Genomic DNA, 16,832 nt, shown 5'->3' with positions numbered 1-16,832 from the left:
GGCATGTGCTGGGAGGCAAATGGCCATTTTGAATGCAGGCAGTGTTCTCAGGCCTGCACCCATTTTGCCTAGCTTTCATACATTAGGCCCAGGGGTAGTGAGTCGTGCATGGGCCTAGTCTTTCTGTGGGGTGTCTTGAATTTAAACATCATGGAGGGCATGGATGGCATGGGATTGTGCTGATTTTTCTGTGTTTTTCGATTTTTTGGGCTGTTGTTGGGGCCTTTTGACCAGGGGTAGTGAGTGGTGCATGGGCCTAGTATTTCTGTGGGATGTCTTGAATTTAAACATCATGGAGGGCATGGATGGCATGGGATTGTGCTGATTTTTCTGTGTTTTTCGATTTGTTGGGCTGTTGTTGGGGCCTTTTGACCAGGGGTAGTGAGTGGTGCATGGGCCTAGTCTTTCTGTGGGGTGTCTTGAATTTAAACAACATGGAGGGCATGGATGGCATGGGATTGTGCTGATTTTTCTGTGTTTTTCGATTTGTTGGGCTGTTGTTGGGGCCTTTTGACCAGGGGTAGTGAGTGGTGCATGGGCCTAGTCTTTCTGTGGGGTGTCTTGAATTTTAACATCATGGAGGGCATGGATGGCATGGGATTGTGCTGATTTTTCTGTGTTTTTCGATTTTTTGGGGTGTTCATGGGGATAGGCCATGTGGGTGGGGGCCATTTTGAGTGCTGGTACAGGCAGGCCCTGGGCATGTGCTGGGAGGCAAGGGGCCATTTTGAATGCAGGCAGAGTTCTCAGGCCTGCCCCCATTTTGCCTAGCTTTCCTACATTAGGCCCAGGGGTAGTGAGTGGTGCATGGGCCTAGTCTTTCTGTGGGGTGATCTTGAATTTAAACATCATGGAGGGCATGGATGGCATGGGATTGTGCTGATTTTTCTGTGTTTTTTCGATTTGTTGGGCTGTTGTTGGGGCCTTTTGACCAGGGGTAGTGAGTGGTGCATGGGCCTAGTCTCTCTGTGGGGTGTCTTGAATTTAAACATCATGGAGGGCATGGATGGCATAGGATTGTGCTGATTTTTCTTTGTTTTTCGATTTTTTGGGGTGTTCATGGGGACAGGCCATGTGGGTGGGGGCCATTTTGAGTGCTGGTACAGGCAGGCCCTGGGCATTTGCTGGGAGGCAAGGGGCCATTTTGAATGCAGGCAGTGTTCTCAGGCCTGCACCCATTTTGCCTAGCTTTCATACAATAGGCCCAGGGGTAGTGAGTGGTGCATGGGCCTAGTCTTTCTGTGGGGTGTCTTGAATTTAAACATCATGGAGGGCATGGATGGCATGGGATTGTGCTGATCTTTCTGTGTTTTTCGATTTTTTGGGCTGTTGTTGGGGCCTTTTGACCAGGGGTAGTGAGTGGTGCATGGGCCTAGTCTTTCTGTGGGGTGTCTTGAATTTAAACATCATGGAGGGCATGGATGGCATGGGATTGTGCTGATTTTTCTGTGTTTTTCGATTTTTTGGGGTGTTCCTGGGGACAGGACATGTGGGTGGGGGCCATTTTGAGTGCTGGTACAGGCAGGCCCTGGGCATGTGCTGGGAGGCAAGGGGCCATTTTGAATGCAGGCAGTGTTCTCAGGCCTGCACCCATTTTGCCTAGCTTTCATACATTAGGCCCAGGGGTAGTGAGTGGTGCATGGGCCTAGTCTTTCTGTGGGGTGTCTTGAATTTAAACATCATGGAGGGCATGGATGGCATGGGATTGTGCTGATTTTTCTGTGTTTTTCGGTTTTTTGGGCTGTTGTTGGGGCCTTTTGACCAGGGGTAGTGAGTGGTGCATGGGCCTAGTCTTTCTGTGGGATGCCTTGAATTTAAACATCATGGAGGGCATGGATGGCATGGGATTGTGCTGTTTTTTGTGTTTTTCGATTTTTTGGGCTGTTGTTTGGCCTTTTGACCAGGGGTAGTGAGTGGTGCATGGGCCTAGTCTTTCTGTGGGGTGTCTTGAATTTAAACATCATGGAGGGCATAGATAGCATGGGATTGTGCTGATTTTTCTGTGTTTTTCGATTTTTTGGGGTGTTCATGGGGACAGGCCATGTGGGTGGGGGCCATTTTGAGTGCTGGTACAGGCAGGTCCTGGGCATGTGCTGGGAGGCAAATGGCCATTTTGAATGCAGGCAGTGTTCTCAGGCCTGCACCCATTTTGCCTAGCTTTCATACATTAGGCCCAGGGGTAGTGAGTCGTGCATGGGCCTAGTCTTTCTGTGGGGTGTCTTGAATTTAAACATCATGGAGGGCATGGATGGCATGGGATTGTGCTGATTTTTCTGTGTTTTTCGATTTTTTGGGCTGTTGTTGGGGCCTTTTGACCAGGGGTAGTGAGTGGTGCATGGGCCTGGTCTCTCTGTGGGGTGTCTTGAATTTAAACATCATGGAGGGCATGGATGGCATGGGATTGTGCTGATTTTTCTGTGTTTTTCGATTTTTTTTGGGGCTGTGGTTGGGGCCTTTTGACCAGGGGTAGTGAGTGGTGCATGGGCCTAGTATTTCTGTGGGATGTCTTGAATTTAAACATCATGGAGGGCATGGATGGCATGGGATTGTGCTGATTTTTCTGTGTTTTTCGATTTGTTGGGCTGTTGTTGGGGCCTTTTGACCAGGGGTAGTGAGTGGTGCATGGGCCTAGTCTTTCTGTGGGGTGTCTTGAATTTAAACAACATGGAGGGCATGGATGGCATGGAATTGTGCTGATTTTTCTGTGTTTTTCGATTTGTTGGGCTGTTGTTGGGGCCTTTTGACCAGGGGTAGTGAGTGGTGCATGGGCCTAGTCTTTCTGTGGGGTGTCTTGAATTTTAACATCATGGAGGGCATGGATGGCATGGGATTGTGCTGATTTTTCTGTGTTTTTCGATTTTTTTGGGGTGTTCATGGGGATAGGCCATGTGGGTGGGGGCCATTTTGAGTGCTGGTACAGGCAGGCCCTGGGCATGTGCTGGGAGGCAAGGGGCCATTTTGAATGCAGGCAGAGTTCTCAGGCCTGCCCCCATTTTGCCTAGCTTTCATACATTAGGCCCAGGGGTAGTGAGTGGTGCATGGGCCTAGTCTTTCTGTGGGGTGATCTTGAATTTAAACATCATGGAGGGCATGGATGGCATGGGATTGTGCTGATTTTTCTGTGTTTTTTCGATTTGTTGGGCTGTTGTTGGGGCCTTTTGACCAGGGGTAGTGAGTGGTGCATGGGCCTAGTCTCTCTGTGGGGTGTCTTGAATTTAAACATCATGGAGGGCATGGATGGCATAGGATTGTGCTGATTTTTCTTTGTTTTTCGATTTTTTGGGGTGTTCATAGGGACAGGCCATGTGGGTGGGGGCCATTTTGAGTGCTGGTACAGGCAGGCCCTGAGCATTTGCTGGGAGGCAAGGGGCCATTTTGAATGCAGGCAGTGTTCTCAGGCCTGCACCCATTTTGCCTAGCTTTCATACAATAGGCCCAGGGGTAGTGAGTGGTGCATGGGCCTAGTCTTTCTGTGGGGTGTCATGAATTTAAACATCATGGAGGGCATGGATGGCATGGGATTGTGCTGATTTTTCTGTGTTTTTCGATTTGTTTTGGGCTGTGGTTGGGGCCTTTTGACCAGGGGTAGTGAGTGGTGCATGGGCCTAGTCTTTCTGTGGGATGTCTTGAATTTAAACATCATGGAGGGCATGGATGGCATGGGATTGTGCTGATTTTTCTGTGTTTTTCGATTTGTTGGGCTGTTGTTGGGGCCTTTTGACCAGGTGTAGTGAGTGGTGCATGGGCCTAGTCTTTCTGTGGGGTGTCTTGAATTTAAACATCATGGAGGGCATGGATGGCATGGGATTGTGCTGATTTTTCTGTGTTTTTCGATTTTTTGGGCTGTTGTTGGGGCCTTTTGACCAGGAGTAGTGAGTGGTGCATGGGCCTAGTCTTTCTGTGGGGTGTCTTGAATTTGAACATCATGGAGGGCATGGATGGCATGGGATTGTGCTGATTTTTCTGTGTTTTTTGATTTTTTGGGGTGGTCATGGGGATAGGCCATGTGGGTGGGGGCCATTTTGAGTGCTGGTACAGGCAGGCCCTGGGCATGTGCTGGGAGGCAAGGGGCCATTTTGAATCCAGGCAGTGTTCTCAGGCCTGCACCCATTTTGCCTAGCTTTCATACATTATGCCCAGGGGTAGTGAGTGGTGCATGGGCCTAGTCTTTCTGTGGGGTGTCTTGAATTTAAACATCATGGAGGGCATGGATGGCATAGGATTGTGCTGATTTTTCTTCGTTTTTCGATTTTTTGGGGTGTTCATGGGGACAGGCCATGTGGGTGGGGGCCATTTTGAGTGCTGGTACAGGCAGGCCCTGGGCATGTGCTAGGAGGCAAGGGGCCATTTTGAATGCAGGCAGTGTTCTCAGGCCTGCACCCATTTTGCCTAGCTTTTATACATTAGGCCCAGGGGTAGTGAGTGGTGCATGGGCCTAGTCTTTCTGTGGGGTGTCTTGAATTTAAACATCATGGATGGCATGGGATTGTGCTGATTTTTCTGTGTTTTTCGATTTTTTGGGCTGTTGTTGGGGCCTTTTGACCAGGGGTAGTGAGTGGTGCATGGGCCTAGTCTTTCTGTGGGATTTCTTGAATTTAAACATCATGGAGAACATGGATGGCATGGGATTGTGCTGATTTTTCTGTGTTTTTCGATTTTTTGGGCTGTTGTTGTGGCCTTTTGACCAGGGGTAGTGAGTGGTGCATGGGCCTAGTCTCTCTGTGGGGTGTCTTGAATTTAAACATCATGGAGGGCATGGATGGCATAGGATTGTGATGATTTTTCTGTGTTTTTTGATTTTTTGGGGTGTTCATGGGGACAGGCCATGTAGATGGGGGCCATTTTGAGTGCTGGTACAGGCAGGCCCTGGGCATGTGCTGGGAGGCAAGGGGCCATTTTGAATGCAGGCAGTGTTCTCAGGCCTGCACCCATTTTGCCTAGCTTTCATACATTAGGCCCAGGGGTAGTGAGTGGTGCATGGGCCTAGTCTTTCTGTGGGGTGTCTTGAATTTAAACATCATGGAGGGCATGGATGGCATGGGATTGTGCTGATTTTTCTGTGTTTTTCGATTTTGTTTGGGCTGTGGTTGGGGCCTTGTGACCAGGGGTAGTGAGTGGTGCATGGGCCTAGTCTTTCTGTGGGATGTCTTGAATTTAAACATCATGGAGGGCATGGATGGCATGGGATTGATCTGATTTTTCTGTGTTTTTCGATTTGTTGGGCTGCTGTTGGGGCCTTTTGACCAGATGTAGTGAGTGGTGCATGGGCCTAGTCTTTCTGTGGGGTGTCTTGAATTTAAACATCATGGAGGGCATGGATGGCATGGGATTGTGCTGATTTTTCTGTGTTTTTCAATTTTTTGGGCTGTTGTTGGGGCCTTTTGACCAGGGGTAGTGAGTGGTGCATGGGCCTAGTCTTTCTGTGGGGTGTCTTGAATTTTAACATCATGGAGGGCATGGATGGCATGGGATTGTGCTGATTTTTCTGTGTTTTTCGATTTTTTGGGGTGTTCATGGGGACAGGCCATGTGGGTGGGGGCCATTTTGAGTGCTGGTACAGGCAGGCCCTGGGCATGTGCTGGGAGGCAAGGGGCCATTTTGAATGCAGGCAGTGTTCTCAGGCCTGCACCTATTTTGCCTAGCTTTTATACATTAGGCCCAGGGGTAGTGAGTGGTGCATGGGCCTAGTCTTTCTGTGGGATGTCTTGAATTTAAACATCATGGAGGGCATGGATGGCATGGGATTGTGCTGATTTTTCTGTGTTTTTCGATTTGTTGGGCTGTTGTTGGGGCCTTTTGACCAGGGGTAGTGAGTGGTGCATGGGCCTAGTCTTTCTGTGGGGTGTCTTGAATTTAAACAACATGGAGGGCATGGATGGCATGGGATTGTGCTGATTTTTCTGTGTTTTTCGATTTTTTGGGATTGTTGTTGGGGCCTTTTGACCAGGGGTAGTGAGTGGTGCATGGGCCTAGTCTTTCTGTGGGGTGTCTTGAATTTTAACATCATGGAGGGCATGGATGGCATGGGATTGTGCTGATTTTTCTGTGTTTTTCGATTTTTTTGGGGTGTTCATGGGGATAGGCCATGTGGGTGGGGGCCATTTTGAGTGCTGGTACAGGCAGGCCCTGGGCATGTGCTGGGAGGCAAGGGGTCATTTTGAATGCAGGCAGAGTTCTCAGGCCTGCCCCCATTTTGCCTAGCTTTCATACATTAGGCCCAGGGGTAGTGAGTGGTGCATTGGCCTAGTCTTTCTGTGGGGTGATCTTGAATTTAAACATCATGGAGGGCATGGATGGCATGGGATTGTGCTGATTTTTCTGTGTTTTTTCGATTTGTTGGGCTGTTGTTGGGGCCTTTTGACCAGGGGTAGTGACTGGTGCATGGGCCTAGTCTCTCTGTGGGGTGTCTTGAATTTAAACATCATGGAGGGCATGGATGGCATAGGATTGTGCTGATTTTTCTTTGTTTTTCGATTTTTTTGGGGTGTTCATAGGGACAGGCCATGTGGGTGGGGGCCATTTTGAGTGCTGGTACAGGCAGGCCCTGGGCATTTGCTGGGAGGCAAGGGGCCATTTTGAATGCAGGCAGTGTTCTCAGGCCTGCACCCATTTTGCCTAGCTTTCATACAATAGGCCCAGGGGTAGTGAGTGGTGCATGGGCCTAGTCTTTCTGTGGGGTGTCTTGAATTTAAACATCATGGAGGGCATGGATGGCATGGGATTGTGCTGATTTTTCTGTGTTTTTCGATTTTCTTTGGGCTGTGGTTGGGGCCTTTTGACCAGGGGTAGTGAGTGGTGCATGGGCCTAGTCTTTCTGTGGGATGTCTTGAATTTAAACATCATGGAGGGCATGGATGGCATGGGATTGTGCTGATTTTTCTGTGTTTTTCGATTTGTTGGGCTGTTGTTGGGGCCTTTTGACCAGGTGTAGTGAGTGGTGCATGGGCCTAGTCTTTCTGTGGGGTGTCTTGAATTTAAACATCATGGAGGGCATGGATGGCATGGGACTGTGCTGATTTTTCTGTGTTTTTCGATTTTTTGGGCTGTTGTTGGGGCCTTTTGACCAGGGGTAGTGAGTGGTGCATGGGCCTAGTCTTTCTGTGGGGTGTCTTGAATTTGAACATCATGGAGGGCATGGATGGCATGGGATTGTGCTGATTTTTCTGTGTTTTTCGATTTTTTGGGGTGGTCATGGGGATAGGCCATGTGGGTGGGGGCCATTTTGAGTGCTGGTACAGGCAGGCCCTGGGCATGTGCTGGGAGGCAAGGGGCCATTTTGAATCCAGGCAGTGTTCTCAGGCCTGCACCCATTTTGCCTAGCTTTCATACATTATGCCCAGGGGTAGTGAGTGGTGCATGGGCCTAGTCTTTCTGTGGGGTGTCTTGAATTTAAACATCATGGAGGGCATGGATGGCATAGGATTGTGCTGATTTTTCTGTGTTTTTCGATTTTTTGGGGTGTTCATGGGGACAGGCCATGTGGGTGGGGGCCATTTTGAGTGCTGGTACAGGCAGGCCCTGGGCATGTGCTGGGAGGCAAGGGGCCATTTTGAATGCAGGCAGTGTTCTCAGGCCTGCACCCATTTTGCCTAGCTTTTATACATTAGGCCCAGGGGTAGTGAGTGGTGCATGGGCCTAGTCTTTCTGTGGGATGTCTTGAATTTAAACATCATGGAGGGCATGGATGGCATGGGATTGTGCTGATTTTTCTGTGTTTTTCGATTTGTTGGGCTGTTGTTGGGGCCTTTTGACCAGGGGTAGTGAGTGGTGCATGGGCCTAGTCTTTCTGTGGGGTGTCTTGAATTTAAACAACATGGAGGGCATGGATGGCATGGGATTGTGCTGATTTTTCTGTGTTTTTCGATTTTTTGGGATTGTTGTTGGGGCCTTTTGACCAGGGGTAGTGAGTGGTGCATGGGCCTAGTCTTTCTGTGGGGTGTCTTGAATTTTAACATCATGGAGGGCATGGATGGCATGGGATTGTGCTGATTTTTCTGTGTTTTTCGATTTTTTTGGGGTGTTCATGGGGATAGGCCATGTGGGTGGGGGCCATTTTGAGTGCTGGTACAGGCAGGCCCTGGGCATGTGCTGGGAGGCAAGGGGCCATTTTGAATGCAGGCAGAGTTCTCAGGCCTGCCCCCATTTTGCCTAGCTTTCATACATTAGGCCCAGGGGTAGTGAGTGGTGCATGGGCCTAGTCTTTCTGTGGGGTGATCTTGAATTTAAACATCATGGAGGGCATGGATGGCATGGGATTGTGCTGATTTTTCTGTGTTTTTTCAATTTGTTGGGCTGTTGTTGGGGCCTTTTGACCAGGGGTAGTGAGTGGTGCATGGGCCTAGTCTCTCTGTGGGGTGTCTTGAATTTAAACATCATGGAGGGCATGGATGGCATAGGATTGTGCTGATTTTTCTTTGTTTTTTGATTTTTTGGGGTGTTCATAGGGACAGGCCATGTGGGTGGGGGCCATTTTGAGTGCTGGTACAGGCAGGCCCTGGGCATTTGCTGGGAGGCAAGGGGCCATTTTGAATGCAGGCAGTGTTCTCAGGCCTGCACCCATTTTGCCTAGCTTTCATACAATAGGCCCAGGGGTAGTGAGTGGTGCATGGGCCTAGTCTTTCTGTGGGGTGTCTTGAATTTAAACATCATGGAGGGCATGGATGGCATGGGATTGTGCTGATTTTTCTGTGTTTTTCGATTTTTTTTGGGCTGTGGTTGGGGCCTTTTGACCAGGGGTAGTGAGTGGTGCATGGGCCTAGTCTTTCTGTGGGATATCTTGAATTTAAACATCATGGAGGGCATGGATGGCATGGGATTGTGCTGATTTTTCTGTGTTTTTCGATTTGTTGGGCTGTTGTTGGGGCCTTTTGACCAGGTGTAGTGAGTGGTGCATGGGCCTAGTCTTTCTGTGGGGTGTCTTGAATTTAAACATCATGGAGGGCATGGATGGCATGGGATTGTGCTGATTTTTCTGTGTTTTTCGATTTTTTGGGCTGTTGTTGGGGCCTTTTGACCAGGGGTAGTGAGTGGTGCATGGGCCTAGTCTTTCTGTGGGGTGTCTTGAATTTGAACATCATGGAGGGCATGGATGGCATGGGATTGTGCTGATTTTTCTGTGTTTTTCGATTTTTTGGGGTGTTCATGGGGACAGGCCATGTGGGTGGGGGCCATTTTGAGTGCTGGTACAGGCAGGCCCTGGGCATGTGCTAGGAGGCAAGGGGCCATTTTGAATGCAGGCAGTGTTCTCAGGCCTGCACCCATTTTGCCTAGCTTTTATACATTAGGCCCAGGGGTAGTGAGTGGTGCATGGGCCTAGTCTTTCTGTGGGGTGTCTTGAATTTAAACATCATGGATGGCATGGGATTGTGCTGATTTTTCTGTGTTTTTCGATTTTTTGGGCTGTTGTTGGGGCCTTTTGACCAGGGGTAGTGAGTGGTGCATGGGCCTAGTCTTTCTGTGGGATTTCTTGAATTTAAACATCATGGAGAACATGGATGGCATGGGATTGTGCTGATTTTTCTGTGTTTTTCGATTTTTTGGGCTGTTGTTGGGGCCTTTTGACCAGGGGTAGTGAGTGGTGCATGGGCCTAGTCTCTCTGTGGGGTGTCTTGAATTTAAACATCATGGAGGGCATGGATGGCATAGGATTGTGATGATTTTTCTGTGTTTTTTGATTTTTTGGGGTGTTCATGGGGACAGGCCATGTAGATGGGGGCCATTTTGAGTGCTGGTACAGGCAGGCCCTGGGCATGTGCTGGGAGGCAAGGGGCCATTTTGAATGCAGGCAGTGTTCTCAGGCCTGCACCCATTGTGCCTAGCTTTCATACATTAGGCCCAGGGGTAGTGAGTGGTGCATGGGCCTAGTCTTTCTGTGGGGTGTCTTGAATTTAAACATCATGGAGGGCATGGATGGCATGGGATTGTGCTGATTTTTCTGTGTTTTTCGATTTTGTTTGGGCTGTGGTTGGGGCCTTGTGACCAGGGGTAGTGAGTGGTGCATGGGCCTAGTCTTTCTGTGGGATGTCTTGAATTTAAACATCATGGAGGGCATGGATGGCATGGGATTGATCTGATTTTTCTGTGTTTTTCGATTTGTTGGGCTGCTGTTGGGGCCTTTTGACCAGATGTAGTGAGTGGTGCATGGGCCTAGTCTTTCTGTGGGGTGTCTTGAATTTAAACATCATGGAGGGCATGGATGGCATGGGATTGTGCTGATTTTTCTGTGTTTTTCAATTTTTTGGGCTGTTGTTGGGGCCTTTTGACCAGGGGTAGTGAGTGGTGCATGGGCCTAGTCTTTCTGTGGGGTGTCTTGAATTTTAACATCATGGAGGGCATGGATGGCATGGGATTGTGCTGATTTTTCTGTGTTTTTCGATTTTTTGGGGTGTTCATGGGGACAGGCCATGTGGGTGGGGGCCATTTTGAGTGCTGGTACAGGCAGGCCCTGGGCATGTGCTGGGAGGCAAGGGGCCATTTTGAATGCTGGCGGTGTTCTCAGGCCTGCACCCATTTTGCCTAGCTTTTATACATTAGGCCCAGGGGTAGTGAGTGGTGCATGGGCCTAGTCTTTCTGTGGGATGTCTTGAATTTAAACATCATGGAGGGCATGGATGGCATGGGATTGTGCTGATTTTTCTGTGTTTTTCGATTTTTTGGGCTGTTGGGGCCTTTTGATCAGGGGTAGTGAGTGGTGCATGGGCCTAGTCTTTCTGTGGGATGTCTTGAATTTAAACATCATGGAGAGCATGGATGGCATGGGATTGTGCTGATTTGTCGGTGTTTTTCGATTTTTTGGGCTGTTGTTGGGGCCTTTTGACCAGGGGTAGTGAGTGGTGCATGGGCCTAGTCTCTCTGTGGGGTGTCTTGAATTTAAACATCATGGAGGGCATGGATGGCATGGGATTGTGCTGATTTTTCTGTGTTTTTCAATTTTTTGGGCTGTTGTTGGGGCCTTTTGACCAGGGGTAGTGAGTGGTGCATGGGCCTAGTCTTTCTGTGGGGTGTCTTGAATTTTAACATCATGGAGGGCATGGATGGCATGGGATTGTGCTGATTTTTCTGTGTTTTTCGATTTTTTGGGGTGTTCATGGGGACAGGCCATGTGGGTGGGGGCCATTTTGAGTGCTGGTACAGGCAGGCCCTGGGCATGTGCTGGGAGGCAAGGGCCCATTTTGAATGCAGGCAGTGTTCTCAGGCCTGCACCCATTTTGCCTAGCTTTTATACATTAGGCCCAGGGGTAGTGAGTGGTGCATGGGCCTAGTCTTTCTGTGGGATGTCTTGAATTTAAACATCATGGAGGGCATGGATGGCATGGGATTGTGCTGATTTTTCTGTGTTTTTCGATTTTTTGGGCTGTTGGGGCCTTTTGATCAGGGGTAGTGATTGGTGCATGGGCCTAGTCTTTCTGTGGGATGTCTTGAATTTAAACATCATGGAGAGCATGGATGGCATGGGATTGTGCTGATTTTTCGGTGTTTTTCGATTTTTTGGGCTGTTGTTGGGGCCTTTTGACCAGGGGTAGTGAGTGGTGCATGGGCCTAGTCTCTCTGTGGGGTGTCTTGAATTTAAACATCATGGAGGGCATGGATGGCATGGGATTGTGCTGATTTTTCGGTGTTTTTCGATTTTTTTGGGGTGTTCATGGGGACAGGCCACGTGGGTGGGGGCCATTTTGAGTGCTGGTACAGGCAGGCCCTGGGCATGTGCTGGGAGGCAAGGGGCCATTTTGAATGCAGGCAGTGTTCTCAGGCCTGCACCCATTTTGCCTAGCTTTCATACATTAGGCCCAGGGGTAGTGAGTCGTGCATGGGCCTAGTCTTTCTGTGGGGTGTCTTGAATTTAAACATCATGGAGGGCATGGATGGCATGGGATTGTGCTGATTTTTCTGTGTGTTTCGATTTTTTGGGCTGTTGGGGCCTTTTGACCAGGGGTAGTGAGTGGTGCACGGGCCTAGTCTTTCTGTGAGGTGTCTTGAATTTAAATATCATGGAGGGCATGGATGGCATGGGATTGTGCTGATTTTTCTGTGTTTTTCAATTTTTTGGGCTGTTGTTGGGGCCTTTTGACCAGGGGTAGTGAGTGGTGCATGGGCCTAGTCTCTCTGTGGGGTGTCTTGAATTTAAACATCATGGAGGGCATGGATGGCATGGGATTGTGCTGATTATTCTGTGTTTTTCGATTTTTTGGGCTGTTGTTGGGGCCTTTTTGACCAGGGGTAGTGAGTGGTAAATGGGCCTAGTCTCTCTTTGGGGTGTCTTGAATTTAAACATCATGGAGGGCATGGATGGCATGGGATTGTGCTGATTTTTCTGTGTTTTTCGATTTTTTGGGGTGTTCATGGGGACAGGCCATGTTGGTGGGGGCCATTTTGAGTGCTGGTACAGGCAGGCCCTGGGCATGTGCTGGGAGGCAAGGGGCCATTTTGAATGCAGGCAGTGTTCTCAGGCCTGCACCCATTTTGCCTAGCCTTCATACATTAGGCCCAGGGGCAGTGAGTGGTGCATGGGCCTAGTCTTTCTGTGGGATGTCTTGAATTTAAACATCATGGAGGAGATTGATGGCATGGGATTGTGCTGATTTTTCTGTGTTTTTCGATTTTTTGGGCTGTTGTTTGGCCTTTTGACTAGGGGTAGTGAGTGGTGCATGGGCCTAGTCTTTCTGTGGGGTGTCTTGAATTTAAACATCTTGGAGGGCATGGATGGCATGGGATTGTGCTGATTTTTCTGTGTTTTTCGATTTTTTTTGGGGTGTTCAAGGGGACAGGCCACGTGGGTGGGGGCCATTTTGAGTGCTGGTACAGGCAGGCCCTGGGCATGTGCTGGGAGGCAAGGGGCCATTTTGAATGCAGGCAGTGTTCTCAGGCCTGCACCCATTTTGCCTAGCTTTCATACATTAGGCCCAGGGGTAGTGAGTCGTGCATGGGCCTAGTCTTTCTGTGGGGTGTCTTGAATTTAAACATCAATGAGGGCATGGATGGCATGGGATTGTGCTGATTTTTCTGTGTTTTTCGATTTTTTGGGCTGTTGGGGCCTTTTGACCAGGGGTAGTGAGTGGTGCACGGGCCTAGTCTTTCTGTGGGGTGTCTTGAATTTAAACATCATGGAGGGCATGGATGGCATGGGATTGTGCTGATTTTTCTGTGTTTTTCAATTTTTTGGGCTGTTGTTGGGGCCTTATGACCAGGGGTAGTGAGTGGTGCATGGGCCTAGTCTCTCTGTGCGGTGTCTTGAATTTAAACATCATGGAGGGCATGGATGGCAGGGGATTGTGCAGATTTTTCTGTGTTTTTTGATTTTTTGGGCTGTTGTTGGGGCCTTTTGACCAGGGGTAGTGAGTGGTGCATGGGCCTAGTCTTTCTGTGGGATGTCTTGAATATAAACATCATGGAGGGCATGGATGGCATGGGATTGTGCTGATTTTTCTGGGTTTTTCGATTTGTTGGGCTGTTGTTGGGGCCTTTTGACCAGGGGTAGTGAGTGGTGCATGGGCCTAGTCTTTCTGTGGGGTGTCTTGAATTTAAACATCATGGAGGGCATGGATGGCATGGGATTGTGCTGATTTTTCTGTGTTTTTCGATTTTTTGGGGTGTTCATGCGGACAGGCCATGTGGGTGGGGGCCATTTTGAGTGCTGGTACAGGCAGGCCCTTGGCATGTGCTGGGAGGCCAGGGGCCATTTTGAATGCAGGCAGTGTTCTCAGGCCTGCACCCATTTTGCCTAGCTTTCATACATTAGGCCCAGGGGTAGTGACTGGTGCATGGGCCTAGTCTTTCTGTGGGGTGTCTTGAATTTAAACATCATGGAGGGCATGGATGGCATGGGATTGTGCTGGTTTTTCTGGGTTTTTCGATTTGTTGGGCTGTTGTTGGGGCCTTTTGACCAGGGGTAGTGAGTGGTGCATGGGCCTAGTCTTTCTGTGGGATGTCTTGAATTTAAACATCATGGAGGGCATGGATGGCATGGGATTGTGCTGATTTTTCTGTGTTTTTCGATTTTTTGGGCTGTTGTTTGGCCTTTTGACCAGGGGTAGTGAGTGGTGCATGGGCCTAGTCTTTCTGTGGGGTGTCTTGAATTTAAACATCATGGAGGGCATGGATAGCATGGGATTGTGCTGATTTTTCTGTGTTTTTCGATTTTTTGGGGTGTTCATGGGGACAGGCCATGTGGGTGGGGGCCATTTTGAGTGCTGGTACAGGCAGGTCCTGGGCATGTGCTGGGAGGCAAATGGCCATTTTGAATGCAGGCAGTGTTCTCAGGCCTGCACCCATTTTGCCTAGCTTTCATACATTAGGCCCAGGGGTAGTGAGTCGTGCATGGGCCTAGTCTTTCTGTGGGGTGTCTTGAATTTAAACATCATGGAGGGCATGGATGGCATGGGATTGTGCTGATTTTTCTGTGTTTTTCGATTTTTTGGGCTGTTGTTGGGGCCTTTTGACCAGGGGTAGTGAGTGGTGCATGGGCCTAGTCTTTCTGTGGGGTGTCTTGAATTTAAACATCATGGAGGGCATGGATGGCATGGGATTGTGCTGATTTTTCTGTGTTTTTCGATTTTTTGGGCTGTTGTTGGGGCCTTTTGACCAGGGGTAGTGAGTGGTGCATGGGCCTTGTCTCTCTGTGGGGTGTCTTGAATTTAAACATCATGGAGGGCATGGATGGCATGGGATTGTGCTGATTTTTCTGTGTTTTTCGATTTTTTTGGGGGCTGTGGTTGGGGCCTTTTGACCAGGCGTAGTGAGTGGTGCATGGGCCTAGTATTTCTGTGGGATGTCTTGAATTTAAACATCATGGAGGGCATGGATGGCATGGGATTGTGCTGATTTTTCTGTGTTTTTCGATTTGTTGGGCTGTTGTTGGGGCCTTTTGACCAGGGGTAGTGAGTGGTGCATGGGCCTAGTCTTTCTGTGGGGTGTCTTGAATTTAAACAACATGGAGGGCATGGATGGCATGGGATTGTGCTGATTTTTCTGTGTTTTCCGATTTTTTGGGATTGTTGTTGGGGCCTTTTGACCAGGGGTAGTGAGTGGTGCATGGGCCTAGTCTTTCTGTGGGGTGTCTTGAATTTTAACATCATGGAGGGCATGGATGGCATGGGATTGTGCTGATTTTTCTGTGTTTTTCGATTTTTTGGGGTGTTCATGAGGATAGGCCATGTGGGTGGGGGCCATTTTGAGTGCTGGTACAGGCAGGCCCTGGGCATGTGCTGGGAGGCAAGGGGCCATTTTAAATGCAGGCAGAGTTCTCAGGCCTGCCCCCATTTTGCCTAGCTTTCATACATTAGGCCCAGGGGTAGTGAGTGGTGCATGGGCCTAGTCTTTCTGTGGGGTGATCTTGAATTTAACCATCATGGAGGGCATGGATGGCATGGGATTGTGCTGATTTTTCTGTGTTTTTCGATTTTCTTTGGGCTGTGGTTGGGGCCTTTTGACCAGGGGTAGTGAGTGGTGCATGGGCCTAGTCTTTCTGTGGGATGTCTTGAATTTAAACATCATGGAGGGCATGGATGGCATGGGATTGTGCTGATTTTTCTGTGTTTTTCGATTTGTTGGGCTGTTGTTGGGGCCTTTTGACCAGGTGTAGTGAGTGGTGCATGGGCCTAGTCTTTCTGTGGGGTGTCTTGAATTTAAACATCTTGGAGGGCATGGATGGCATGGGATTGTGCTGATTTTTCTGTGTTTTTCGATTTTTTTTGGGGTGTTCAAGGGGACAGGCCACGTGGGTGGGGGCCATTTTGAGTGCTGGTACAGGCAGGCCCTGGGCATGTGCTGGGAGGCAAGGGGCCATTTTGAATGCAGGCAGTGTTCTCAGGCCTGCACCCATTTTGCCTAGCTTTCATACATTAGGCCCAGGGGTAGTGAGTTGTGCATGGGCCTAGTCTTTCTGTGGGGTGTCTTGAATTTAAACATCAATGAGGGCATGGATGGCATGGGATTGTGCTGATTTTTCTGTGTTTTTCGATTTTTTGGGCTGTTGGGGCCTTTTGACCAGGGGTAGTGAGTGGTGCACGGGCCTAGTCTTTCTGTGGGGTGTCTTGAATTTAAACATCATGGAGGGCATGGATGGCATGGGATTGTGCTGATTTTTCTGTGTTTTTCAATTTTTTGGGCTGTTGTTGGGGCCTTATGACCAGGGGTAGTGAGTGGTGCATGGGCCTAGTCTCTCTGTGCGGTGTCTTGAATTTAAACATCATGGAGGGCATGGATGGCAGGGGATTGTGCAAATTTTTCTGTGTTTTTTGATTTTTTGGGCTGTTGTTGGGGCCTTTTGACCAGGGGTAGTGAGTGGTGCATGGGCCTAGTCTTTCTGTGGGATGTCTTGAATTTAAACATCATGGAGGGCATGGATGGCATGGGATTGTGCTGATTTTTCTGGGTTTTTCGATTTGTTGGGCTGTTGTTGGGGCCTTTTGACCAGGGGTAGTGAGTGGTGCATGGGCCTAGTCTTTCTGTGGGGTGTCTTGAATTTAAACATCATGGAGGGCATGGATGGCATGGGATTGTGCTGATTTTTCTGTGTTTTTCGATTTTTTGGGGTGTTCATGCGGACAGGCCATGTGGGTGGGGGCCATTTTGAGTGCTGGTACAGGCAGGCCCTTGGCATGTGCTGGGAGGCCAGGGGCCATTTTGAATGCAGGCAGTGTTCTCAGGCCTGCACCCATTTTGCCTAGCTTTCATACATTAGGCCCAGGGGTAGTGACTGGTGCATGGGCCTAGTCTTTCTGTGGGGTGTCTTGAATTTAAACATCATGGAGGGCATGGATGGCATGGGATTGTGCTTATTTTTCTGTGTTTTTCGATTTTTTGGGCTGTTGTTGGGGCCTTTTGAGCAGGGGTAG

The sequence above is a fragment of the Lissotriton vulgaris genome, chromosome 10 (assembly GCF_964263255.1).
Source record: "Lissotriton vulgaris chromosome 10, aLisVul1.2, whole genome shotgun sequence".
NCBI classification, from domain to species: domain Eukaryota; kingdom Metazoa; phylum Chordata; class Amphibia; order Caudata; family Salamandridae; genus Lissotriton; species Lissotriton vulgaris.
This window is presented reverse-complemented; position numbering follows the sequence as displayed.